The sequence below is a fragment of the Thalia democratica genome, chromosome 7, assembly GCF_965202585.1.
Source record: "Thalia democratica chromosome 7, ktThaDemo2.hap1.1, whole genome shotgun sequence".
NCBI classification, from domain to species: Eukaryota; Metazoa; Chordata; class Thaliacea; order Salpida; family Salpidae; genus Thalia; species Thalia democratica.
The window spans coordinates 9,813,384-9,825,391 of record NC_139171.1 but is presented as its reverse complement, the minus strand read 5'-3'; positions in this window follow the sequence as shown (position 1 = coordinate 9,825,391).

Sequence of the window (12,008 nt, the reverse complement as noted above, 5' to 3'; positions counted from 1 at the left end):
TTAAACTATTTTTCAAAAGTTAAACGCATAACTTTGTCCGTGATTCACAAACTACTAGTAAACATATAAGCTTAGATTTATTTCATGTTCATTTTATAAAGTAGTTAGCTAACTTTTTAAATGTGACTTTAGAATGTCTACTTTTATACACAATTTTTCAAAACTTTAAAATCTTATACTAATTATTTTATTTTATGAGTACAGTAACATCTCGCTTATTTAAGCACATTGTGTCTATAAAAAATGCGGAAAGATACTAGATATTGTTAAGATACGAGAGGTACCAAATATACTTACTATAATTACTGTTTTTTGATAATGCTTTTAGTTAAAATCAGAATAGGGATTTTCCCTTTTTTAACAGTTTGATTACTTTATTTATAATTATGAACACAATGAATAAAACTACACGTAAAAAAAAGAAAAAGATTAAATTTATATAATATAATAACACTTATAGAAAATATTTACTTATTTTAATAATAAGTAGATTTTATCTTTGTCGTATTTGTATGTAAATTATTTGATACTTAACATTTATATTCTATTCTACTTAACAAATTCAATTTATAATAAGGCATTTTTTTGCAATTAAGAAATGGTGTGGTGTTTATATTAAAATTGGTTTCTATAGCTTTTTAAAAAAATAAGCATTTGGTGCTGTAATGAATTTCTTCTTTTTTTCAAACAAAATATATAAAAGTGTGCTGTATTATTTATTTGTGTTTTAAACTCTTATTTATTATACTTTCATTATTTAACACAGTCATATTTCTTTCCGAATTTTAATTTAATCTCTTATTGTTAACAAAATTTCTGATATACTGAGTTATAACTAAATGTTTATCAATTAGTCAAGGACCATAAGTTTAAAAAGTCTAAGGATATAGAGAGATGAGTTAGCAATTAAAACATATTTTAAATTAAAAATATACAGTAAACCTAATTCGTGCAACATTAAATAAATAAAAACTTTTATTTTTTAAGTATTTTAAGTAGTCTAAAATGCGTAACTAAACGAAAGTGCGTACCGTCACGAGTGCGTAAGGATACGAGAGGTTACTGTAGCTCTTTTATTTAAAAAAAAATTTAATTTTAAGTTTAAAATTTTCAATAATTATTTAACATCACAGTATGTTGTGTTAACTTAGTTTTTATTATGACATTATTTTTAATTATCTTTAATTTTTAGGCTCAGATAATTTTAACAAACAAAAAACACAATCGTCGAATAAAATTGAAAACAATCTTTCGCCGAAGTAACAGTATATCAAATTTATTTGAAAGTTTAAAATCGTTGATTACAAAAAAACACTAGATTTTTTTTACAATGTATTACTTTTAATATAAATTCTTTGTTTATAAATAGTCTTTTGTTAGTTTATTATTAAATTTTAAAATTAAAAAACTTCGTTTTTTCCTAACAAATGTACATTATTAATTTTTGAAATTCCAAAAAGGACTACTGATAAAGTAAATATAACTTTTTCTTTAGTTAGTTAATCGGTAAGTAACTAATCTTTCATAGTGTTGTATATTAACAGCTATTTAACCATTATAAGAATAATTTTTATACCTATTTTAATTAAATTTTTAAATTATTTGACATCAATATGAATCACTTTCCATTTTTTAAAAAGTCTAACACTATTTAAATTTTTTACTTCAATATTTTTTTCATCAGTTTGAACTGCTAAAGGAAACTTTTATACTTTTACTTCAAAATCATAACATTTTATAAATAAGTTTTATTTGCTCTTCCTCAAAGTTTGTATTTTGCAAGCTTGTTTTTATAGAGATTTTTTTTATTAAGACCGTAAAAGTTTTCGCAAACTGTTACAAATTTTTAAATACAAAATCAAAAAAATTTAAAACAATTTTTTTTCAAGCCTATTTATTTTAAAAGTCGCTTGCTTTATTTTGTTAAACAAGTATATTTGTTCATATAAAACAAATATCAATTATGATTAATCTTGCTTGAATAAATATTTTATAATATTTAGTGTATAAAGTTTAACAAAACGAACTTAAAATTTTATAACTTTATGTAGTTTATTTTTTTAACCTACTGTTTAGAAAATTTAAAACAGAATAAAGTTTAAACATCATACTTTTTAAGTTATTACGTTTATTTTATTTAATTAATAGCTTTTAATAATAATCGTTATTAAAGTTTTGAAAACTGCTTTTATTAAAATGGTAACATAAGAAGTCTTGGACAAGTAGACAACATGTACTTATTTCTTTTTCTTTTAACAAAAATCTAAATAAAAGCAGTAAACATCTAACCGAAAGTACAATCAAAATTTCAGTTAAGGGAGTTTACATCTTGATACAAAAATTTTTTATTTGCATTACATATTCAATAGATGCATATTTTTCAATAATAGTTGAATATAAGTTCTAGACTATTACAATATAAAGTTTAAAAGACTTTTTGATAATTTCTAAATTTAGAAATAACTTCTACTAACAAACTTTTATTTTTCTTATAAAGTCCTTATTAAATGCAAATCAGAAAAAAAGTTAATACTTCAAGTGTTTAGTGTTAATTCAAAAAAAAACAAAAAAATATATTTTAAAAGTTATATTTATTACAGACAATAAGCCTTTAATAGTAATAAGCTTGCACATAATAATAAGTTTACTTTTTTTTTTTTTTTATTGTGTGACAATGTTTTTAAACAGTGTAATGCCCTAATTAGTTCTTTTTTATAAAGATTTATTAATGTTTTTTCATCTGTATTGTACAAAATCAAGAAAATTTCAAATTTACCTCAGCTTAAAACAAATTATGTTTCAAAAATACTTTAAGTTATTATCTAAAAGATTATAGTATTTTAACAGAAAACTATACTAATAATTACGTAATACTTGTAAATAATTATAACTAAGATCATTTAAAAGTTTTTTTTATACAGTTATTTGTTTTGGGTACAAAAAAAGCTCAAACTACTGGGTTAAGAGCTAATCTAAATAACAATGAATTTTAAATTAAATGTTCTATATAAAAAATGTAAAAAGAAAAAAAAATCAATCATTTTGAGTATTAATACAACAAAAAATTGCACTATAAACTACTTTAAGATACCTTTAAGATTAGTAAAAATTTTGTTTTTTTTGCATATATATAATCTTTAAACTTATATATATTTCACTAAATATATTATACATAAAAACTACATGACACATAATGTACAGATTAAAAAAAACGCATTTCATTTGAGGTTTATTAATATATATTAGGTAAATAAAATCTTTGTACATTACCTTTATATTATACATTAAATTAACGAGTTACTGTAAGTTAGAAAATCGTAAGTTGACTCTTATTTTTCTTATATAATATTGTGTTAAAGAAAAAAAGTTAAGATCCTTAAGATTAATATTTTTAACATAAGTTGTTAAAAATAGTTTTTCAACAAACAGTAATGAACAATTTTATACAAAAAATGCAGAAATAAGTTATTTAATGATTTTTTTAAGGACATCATATTAACTAAAAACACTTTTAATATGCTCCTAAATTTAATAAATTTATTTTAAAATAAATTTTATATCACTAACAAGAATTAATTATATGCTTAATAAAAACAAACAAAAAATATGGTAATTTTTTGCATCTTTTGTCACCGACGTAAATAGACATCACACTATAAAATCGCAACATGTTACGTTTTCAACGTTTTGCTTTTTTTTTTGATGTTGTTTGGTTTGAAACAGATTTTTGATAGCTGTGAAATGTACTCAATTTTTTTCGAATCTGAATTAACAAAAAGATGGAACAACGTTTTTACTCACAATCCTTTTGTTTATATATTCTCGTCTAGTAGTAAAATTATATAAAATAAATTTCAACAAATAGTAGTTTTATTTCAGCAGAAGTTAATCTATTTTAAAACTTGATATCTCTCAATAACCTACGTCACTTTATAAACCAACAAAATATAACTTCAAACTGTTGTTTATAAACCGACTGAATCAATTATAACAATGATATATTATTTTACATTTTAAACAGCTTTCTTGTAGCTTTGAATTTATAAAATAAATGAAACGCTATTTCTTTGAAAAGCAACTTTGATATACAACATTAGAAAAAATTTAATTTTCACAAACTTCTTAAATTTGAATGTTAATAAAAAAACTATTTTTAAATTCAATTATTTGTGTTTTTAAAATACAGTCCTAAAGTATTATGATCTTTAACTATAAAAATTTCTATTTAAAAGTAAAACACTGAAAACGTATGAGATGTTTTGTTTTTTTTTTAATTATTTTATAACTTACTGTGTATATAAGTTTTTTTTCATTTCCAGTTAAACTAATTAAATTAATTAATGTTGTCACAAAATATGTTAGTAACAACGAAATCTATTGTCTTTTAGAATCTTTTAGAAAAATTAGTAAACTTTAAAATTTTGTTTAATGAAGAAAGTTGTATTCAATGCACACTAGCATCAAATTAATTTAAACTAAATATAAAAACTTCAGCCTTTAGAAGGCTGTCTAAATTTCTAGGTTGAAGATACAGACTAAACTGATTTAAAATCTTAACTCATAAAAACTTTTAAGCTTCACGGTGAGGTCTTTAAAATTATGAAACCAAACGCGAGGTTTTTAGGTAATAAACATACAGTTGTTTAACAGTAGTGTTGATAAGAAGTATTCTGTTATTTTTCCTATGAAAACATTTTAGTATGTTAGGCAGTAAATAAACAATATACCGTGTTGCTAATGTATTAACTTTTTTTCAAGCATTGATTGAATCCAGATCACACGAGTAAACTTTAAAATTTACAATTTACAATTTAAAATTGAATAGCTTTTTTTAAAAAGATGATAGTATATGTCGAACTCGATGTTTGCTATTGTAATAAGTTCTATAAAGCATTATGGTTTGATTTAACCAATTTCACACAAGTTAATTTCATATTAATTGTAGAATTTAGAATTAACTTGCTTTGCATTAGAAAAATCGGTTTAAAGTTTTATATTCGATTACTAAAATTATCTTTAACTTGCTTTATTTATTGCATGTAATTGTTGTTTTTTGTATAAAATTAAAATAAGTAATCAGCTAATTTGACTTAGCAAACAAAATTAGGACTAAAAATATTTATCCTATAACATTATGCAGAAAAACTGTAAAAATGTATACAAACAAGAAATATTAAATGTAGTAAAAGTAAAAAATAATGGAAATCGGCTACACTTTTATTATGTAGTGGTGGTAAGTAATTTTAAAAACTATTAAGAAAAAGGTGACAATATTTTTTAAATATTAAAACAAATCATCGGGAGTTTATATCATTTACGCCTTAAAGTTTTTGTTTGAAAAATAATGTTTTTCAGAAAGCTAAGTGATTAAATTTCAAATTAATAAAAAAATAGAAAATAATTTTATTAACAAAGCGATTCGAGTTATGCTACTAACTTTACAGTCAAGAGATCATAAAAGGTTGTATATAGCTTTAAAAAAGAGTTTATTTTGTAGCTACTAAAAAGCTGTTTAAAATTCTACAGAGTCTATAAAAATATTCTAATATAAATACACACTTTTGATATACAAAATGTTCAAGTCACATGTTATCGTTTGCTAAAGTGGATAAGCAATTGAAAGAAAACAATTTAAAAAATAACTGCAACTTAGAAAAGCTAATAAAATTTTCTTTTATTTTTTTAAAGTTAGTGATTTAAAGTAATATCAATAGTAAAAATAAACATTTTTTAAAGACTTTTGCTTAATAAAAAAAAATATCAAGATATGAAATTTAAAACGATTAAAATTATTTTTTAAGCATGATTATCTTATAATAGTTTAAGTAACGCTTTTCTGAAGTGTTGGCGTTTGATTACATTGATATATTATTATTTTGCAGTATATAATTAAGTAAATTATCTTTAGCTGTTGCAACTATAACCATTATATATTTTTAAAATGTAGTACTTAACATATACTGCAAGAATTTCTTCATATCAAACAAACTTTGTTACTAATAAAAATGTTTATTAATCAACTTTTATTAAAAACTAATCAAATATAATATACACAACAGGTTAAAAAAAAAAGTAAGCAATTTCATACTCTATCACACTTTGCTAATGAACAGAATTACCTACACAAAAAGATCAAAGTTTGAAGCTATATTTTTAAACATGTATACTAAAAGAAAAAGAAAAAATTTGATAATATTGTACTTCCAGGCTGCTTTTTAAAGCAATCTGCTTGATATTAATTTTGAAAACATTACAGCTAATTATTAGCTGTTAAAAATCTGAACTTTACAATCCACTTATAATTAGAGATTACTTTCAATTTATATAAACAATTGAAGCTATACTTTGTGGGTTTGTAAGAAATGACGTAGATTACTAAAATATGTCAAGTTTACTTAACTATTTAGTTGCTATTGTTGAGAAAAACAATTGTTTTTGAATTTAGTATCAAAACAACTTTACTAGTTTGAAGAGTATAGAAATTTTAACATAAATATTATTTTTAAAATTTTATCTAACAATAAAAAGTCGTTTTTTTCGGAAAACTACTATAAACTAAAATAACTTTATTAGTGACTACTTAATAAAATATCTTGTAATGGGTTTTTGAACGTTTTACATTGGTTTATAAATACATTTAAACGAAATAAAGTTTAAATATACTAGTTTTAATTTTTTTTCATTCGATAAAATATTTTCAAGACTAAAGTAGTGTTTTATTTTTTAGAAAAAACTAAAGTAGTATACTAATTTTAAAAGTAGTATACAACATTATGTGTGCTATGATAAAAAGTTTTAAGTTTATAAATTTAAATCAACTCTATATGCAATTCTATAAAAACTTGAATAATAAAACTAATTGGGTATTAAATAACTTAGCAAATGATTAAATAAAAGATTCAATGTTTGTATTTATACGATCAATTTAAACAATTTAAAAGAAACAAGTTATTTAAGTCCATTTCTAAATGATTTTTTTTAAGCTTTGGTGAAATTGTTACATATATTTTGAAAACTAATAAAAAATAAAATTGTTGATAATTTAAAAAGTAGTTTAAAATATTGATTTTTATGCATATGTTTTGTTTCTTAAAATATAATTAATTAATTTAAATACAGGTATAAATGTTCTTAATTTCAATACTTAAATTATAAAATATCCTTTAAAATTTAACCTTAATTATACTTTAAGAATTATGAAAAGATTTAGCCTTTTTTTGATGACTACTTTGAAAAATAAAACTAAATTTACAAAAAATTCTTAACATGTTTGAATAAAATTTGAAAGTTTGATAGTAAACTCTGAATAAGTTTGAAGCTATTTACTAAAAAACAATTAGTAAAACTATTAAATATTACTTGTTATCTTTACAAAATTTTGTAGTTAGTTATTATGTTTATAAAACGTGACGTAGGCTATGGAAAAACAATTTATATTGAACAACTGATGAGAAAAACAAAGTCTTTTTCTAATACTCCGTTTAAATAGATTTTGAATGTTTTGAGTGACATGTAAGTACTAAATCTTTATGGTGACTTCATAACTTTGTGTTAAGCATAAAAGTTTGATTAAACAAGATAAGTCATGGTTAAAATAACATTCAATTTTGAAAAATACACTTAGAATGTTTTTGTTAGATCACGACGGTTTCATTTCAAAAATTCGAACAATGAAATTAATAAAATTTCTTAAAGAATATTGTGTAGTTCTTGTGTTTTGTTTAACGAATTAACATAAGTTGTTGGCCAATTAGAGTTAGCAAAAAAAGTTGAGAATTTTTTTTATCCTTTTGCTAAAAGTAACTGTTAAAAATTAACTTCATAATATGTTTAATGTTTTTGAATAAATTAAAAGAGTAGAATTCAAAAAGATGCGAATGACCAAAATTTTCCTGTTGTCATGACATTATTGTAAAGTTTCGAACATCAAATTGTCTGCCAAACAGTTCAAATTCTGATATTTTTTTAACTATAGAAAATTGTTATTCAAGATAGCAAAACTATTTTTATGTAGTCAGAATAACACGAACGTTTTTTATGAATACAAAAAAAAATATAAACGGTAAATTGAAATTAAACAGAAATTAAAACTGAGAAATTTAAAAACTATCTAAGTGTATGGTTACAATAAAAATAAATAAAAACATTTCAGTTGTATATTAAACTCCAAAATTCAAAGAGTTTTTCTAACAAAGCAAACAAAATAAACTAACAAACTTTTTTTATTAGCATCAGAAAACTTGTTTATTAAAGTAATCTTTTATCAGTAAAAATATTATTTAGTAATTTAAAACAATACAGTACAAATTTTTATACTGGATGTGAAAAACTTTAATTCATTCCTAGCAAGTTGTTAAGCATAAATGTGTAAATGATATCTAAATAATAAATCATAAAATTAAAAAAATACTTTATTCAAGTACATCGACTTAAGTTTTCTTCTAAAGTTTTAAAACTTTCTTTCAATGTAAAATCTGAAAATTTGTACTACTATGTATGAATCAATGGATAATTACAGCTACTAGAAAGCTGTTTAAAACTGGAGATATATAATATAACGTTAGAATTAATAAAGTTAATTTGTTATACAAAAAATTGATGGTACATTTTGTGCTTTTATAAATTGTAATAACGTATTTAAAAAAGACAATTTTAAGTTGGTCACTAACTGATGATAAAAACCCATAATATCTAAAACATATCTTTAAATCAATTTTATAATTTGTTAAACATAAAAGTAAGCATTTAAATACAGGTATTTCTAAGTTTATGGTAGAATAAATAATAAAATAACTTAAAAAAAAGTAAATACTTATGATTGATTCAATTTAATTGACAATTTAATTTTCTTGATACATTTTAGTAATAAACATTAATGAATTTTTTAGTATTCAACATTATTTGATTGATATACTTCAATAACTTGATTTTTATAACATATTTTTTTATTAGATCTTTAAAGCAATACTTTTTCAGTGATTATTTAATTAACTTATAAAATTGAGTATGCTATTGTTGTTCTTATATTGAAAAGTAAATCAAATTTTATCAGTTTAATGCTAATAATTTCTATTTAAATACAAACTAGAAAAACTAAGATAGGTACAGTGCTTTCAACTCTTATAAATTAATAGCTCTTTTTTATATTTATTATTTAGAAGTCAATTATTCTTTTATGTTAACATACGTTGCTGATAACGAATAATCTTTTTAGAATTCATATACTCTAGTTAAACATATTAGTTTTTAGGATTTTGCGAGCAGCTTAAAAGTTTTTTATTTTCGTAAAAACTTTAAACTTAAGTGATATTTATAATTATAGTAGTAATTACGATAAATTTTAAGTAGTAGTTAACATACTTTTTATTTAACAATATTTTGATCCTAAACCTGTTTTTAAAAAAACTATATTTCAATATTTTCTTAATTTTTTTTTCTGTATATATTTTAATTTTGATTTTTCCTATCACTAATACCCCTTGCCCTTAGTGCTATATAAAGTAGTATAAAAGTATTAGTAAAGTAGTAGTATAAAGTATTTGTGTGTTATTAGATAAAAAATAGATTAATTTTTTAATTAAACAAATCTTTAAAAGTTTTTTTTATGGAATTTATCTTCAAATGAGCACTACTGATTACTGAAAATTATGTTAAGAGCCATTATTTAATAACTTAGTAAGATCAGTAGCTGACGAGAGAAACTCTATCTTTGCCAATTAATTTCCGGATCTAAATTTTAAAATTAAGATCCGGCTGAATCCGAATCCTAAATGTTTTAAGTTTTTAATAGTTTAAATAATAAACAAACTTAATCGTTTGAAATATAAAAGTACCATTAATTTATAAAACTTTTTTATAAAAATATTTTGCTAAAAAACACTACAGTGTTATTGTCTAAATGATGTGTTTTAAAATTAGGTAAAAAACCGTTTTAAAATATCTAGTTACATGAAATATCAGTTTAAATGTAAAAATTCAAGCTACTTTTATGAGTAAAGGTTAATTTTGTATATTGTATGATATAAAAGAAAAAGTAATTAAATTAATTATTATGTGTTGTAGGTAAGTGAAAATGTCTAAAAAAAAAATTAAAATTTCTTTTTATTGTAAGTTTATAATTAACTTGATAAATTGGGAAGTATGAAAGTATCACAAAGTGCTACAATTTGTTTTCTAACATTGCAAAAACACAATTAACTTTGTTAAGACAAAATTTAGAGTCAAAACTACATGTTATGATTCTACGAAATAACGTAAGCGGTTAGGAGTGAGATATAAATATACCTGCAACTGCTGCCAAGAAGACCTTTTTTGTCAATTTATTACGTAAAAAGCTTTTATAATTTCAAAAATATAAATAATAAATCATAAAAAACATTAGTTAATTTTAAAAATTAAATTTATAAACATTCTAATCCGAATAGGTAATTGCTTGTAAGAGATGGATAAAGAAATGTAAAAAATGTTGTGAACTGCGTGTACTCGGTTAAAACAGCTAATATATATTATTATAACTGATTGAGAAAAAATGTTTATCAATACAAACTAATATTGAAATAAAATGAGCACTACATAACAAACAAGTCTGACTAAAATTAAAAACAATAACCGATCTACACTCAAACACATAAATCCACGATAAAATAATTTAACAATATCTTTTAAACTTTACTTTGATTGTGCAGTTAATGTAAGTAGTACTTAAGATAACTAATTAACATGTAATATATTTTTTTGTCAAGATTGGTTTTTAGTACACTTTACACCTTAAAACTCTGTTATCCTAATTTAATCGAACCTATCGATTTCAATAAATATTAATGTTACTGACAAAATTATGGGCTGCATAAAAATTAAAAAGAGGTTGATCAACATTACAACTAATAAAAGCTGTTTAAAAAAATAAGTACAAAAGTCAAATTAAATCTTTGAAACTACTTATTGTATTTTTTATAGGTGTCGTAAGTAACATATTTTTCAAAATTATATAAATGTAAATGCTGCAAAGAATAACATTTTGTTATTTATTTAGGTTTATAATAAAAATGAGAAGTTGGGAAGTATGGAAGTACCTTTTTCCAAGTATTTTTTTGATTTTCTAAATTTATGTTGTAACAGGTATATTAAACTACATATATAATAATTGCTGGAACTACAACTAGCTTGTTTTTGCTTGGAAAAGAAAATTTTATTTCTTCAAAATATAGTGAAAATCGCATAAATGACTGCGTGTTGTTTTATTTTAATTGTTAATTAAGATAAGAAGTTTGCTATTAGAGATTAGTAGAAGAGTTCAGGTCTAAAACAAATTTTGATAGCTAACAAAACTGAATCATAGAAATCTACACAAACAAGAAATATAAAAAACGAAAAGAAAGTAAAAAATGTGAAGAATAGTTGAGTTTATTTTGTAAAATACTTATTACAACATAATTGGTTAGGTCCACCTTAGATAAAACTAAATTAAAAAAAAACGATACATAAAAAAAAAACACTTAAGTATAGTAGTTTGACAAGATAACTAACAATAATAATCTTAGATTATTACAAAAATTTATTGCAGTTAATAAAAAACTTTTAGCAGGTTTGTTTGTTTTAGTTTCGCAGATTTTTTTAATAGTTCAGAAGTTTATACACTATTTATAGGTTTAACTCTATAAGTATGTCAAAACAAGCTGTAAGCAAAATTTTAAACAAATTAAGTTTACCAAAATGACTTCATTAAATAAACTATTTTAAAAAGGAGGCTCCAATTTATTGTACCATCTGTAAAAAGTTTTTGTAACCGTAGTTCTAGTATATATCTAAAGTGATTCTTAACAGCAGTTAACATTAATGTAATTTAATGAACTACAGCTACTAGAAAGCTGTTAAAAATTAAGGTCCGCTTTCAACTCGAACATTAGGAAACAGAGTAAGATTATATACATTATGTTTGGGGTACATACTGTGAAAACCTAAAGTGACGTTAGCAATAGAAAACAACATTGGGTTAATATGTATTATTG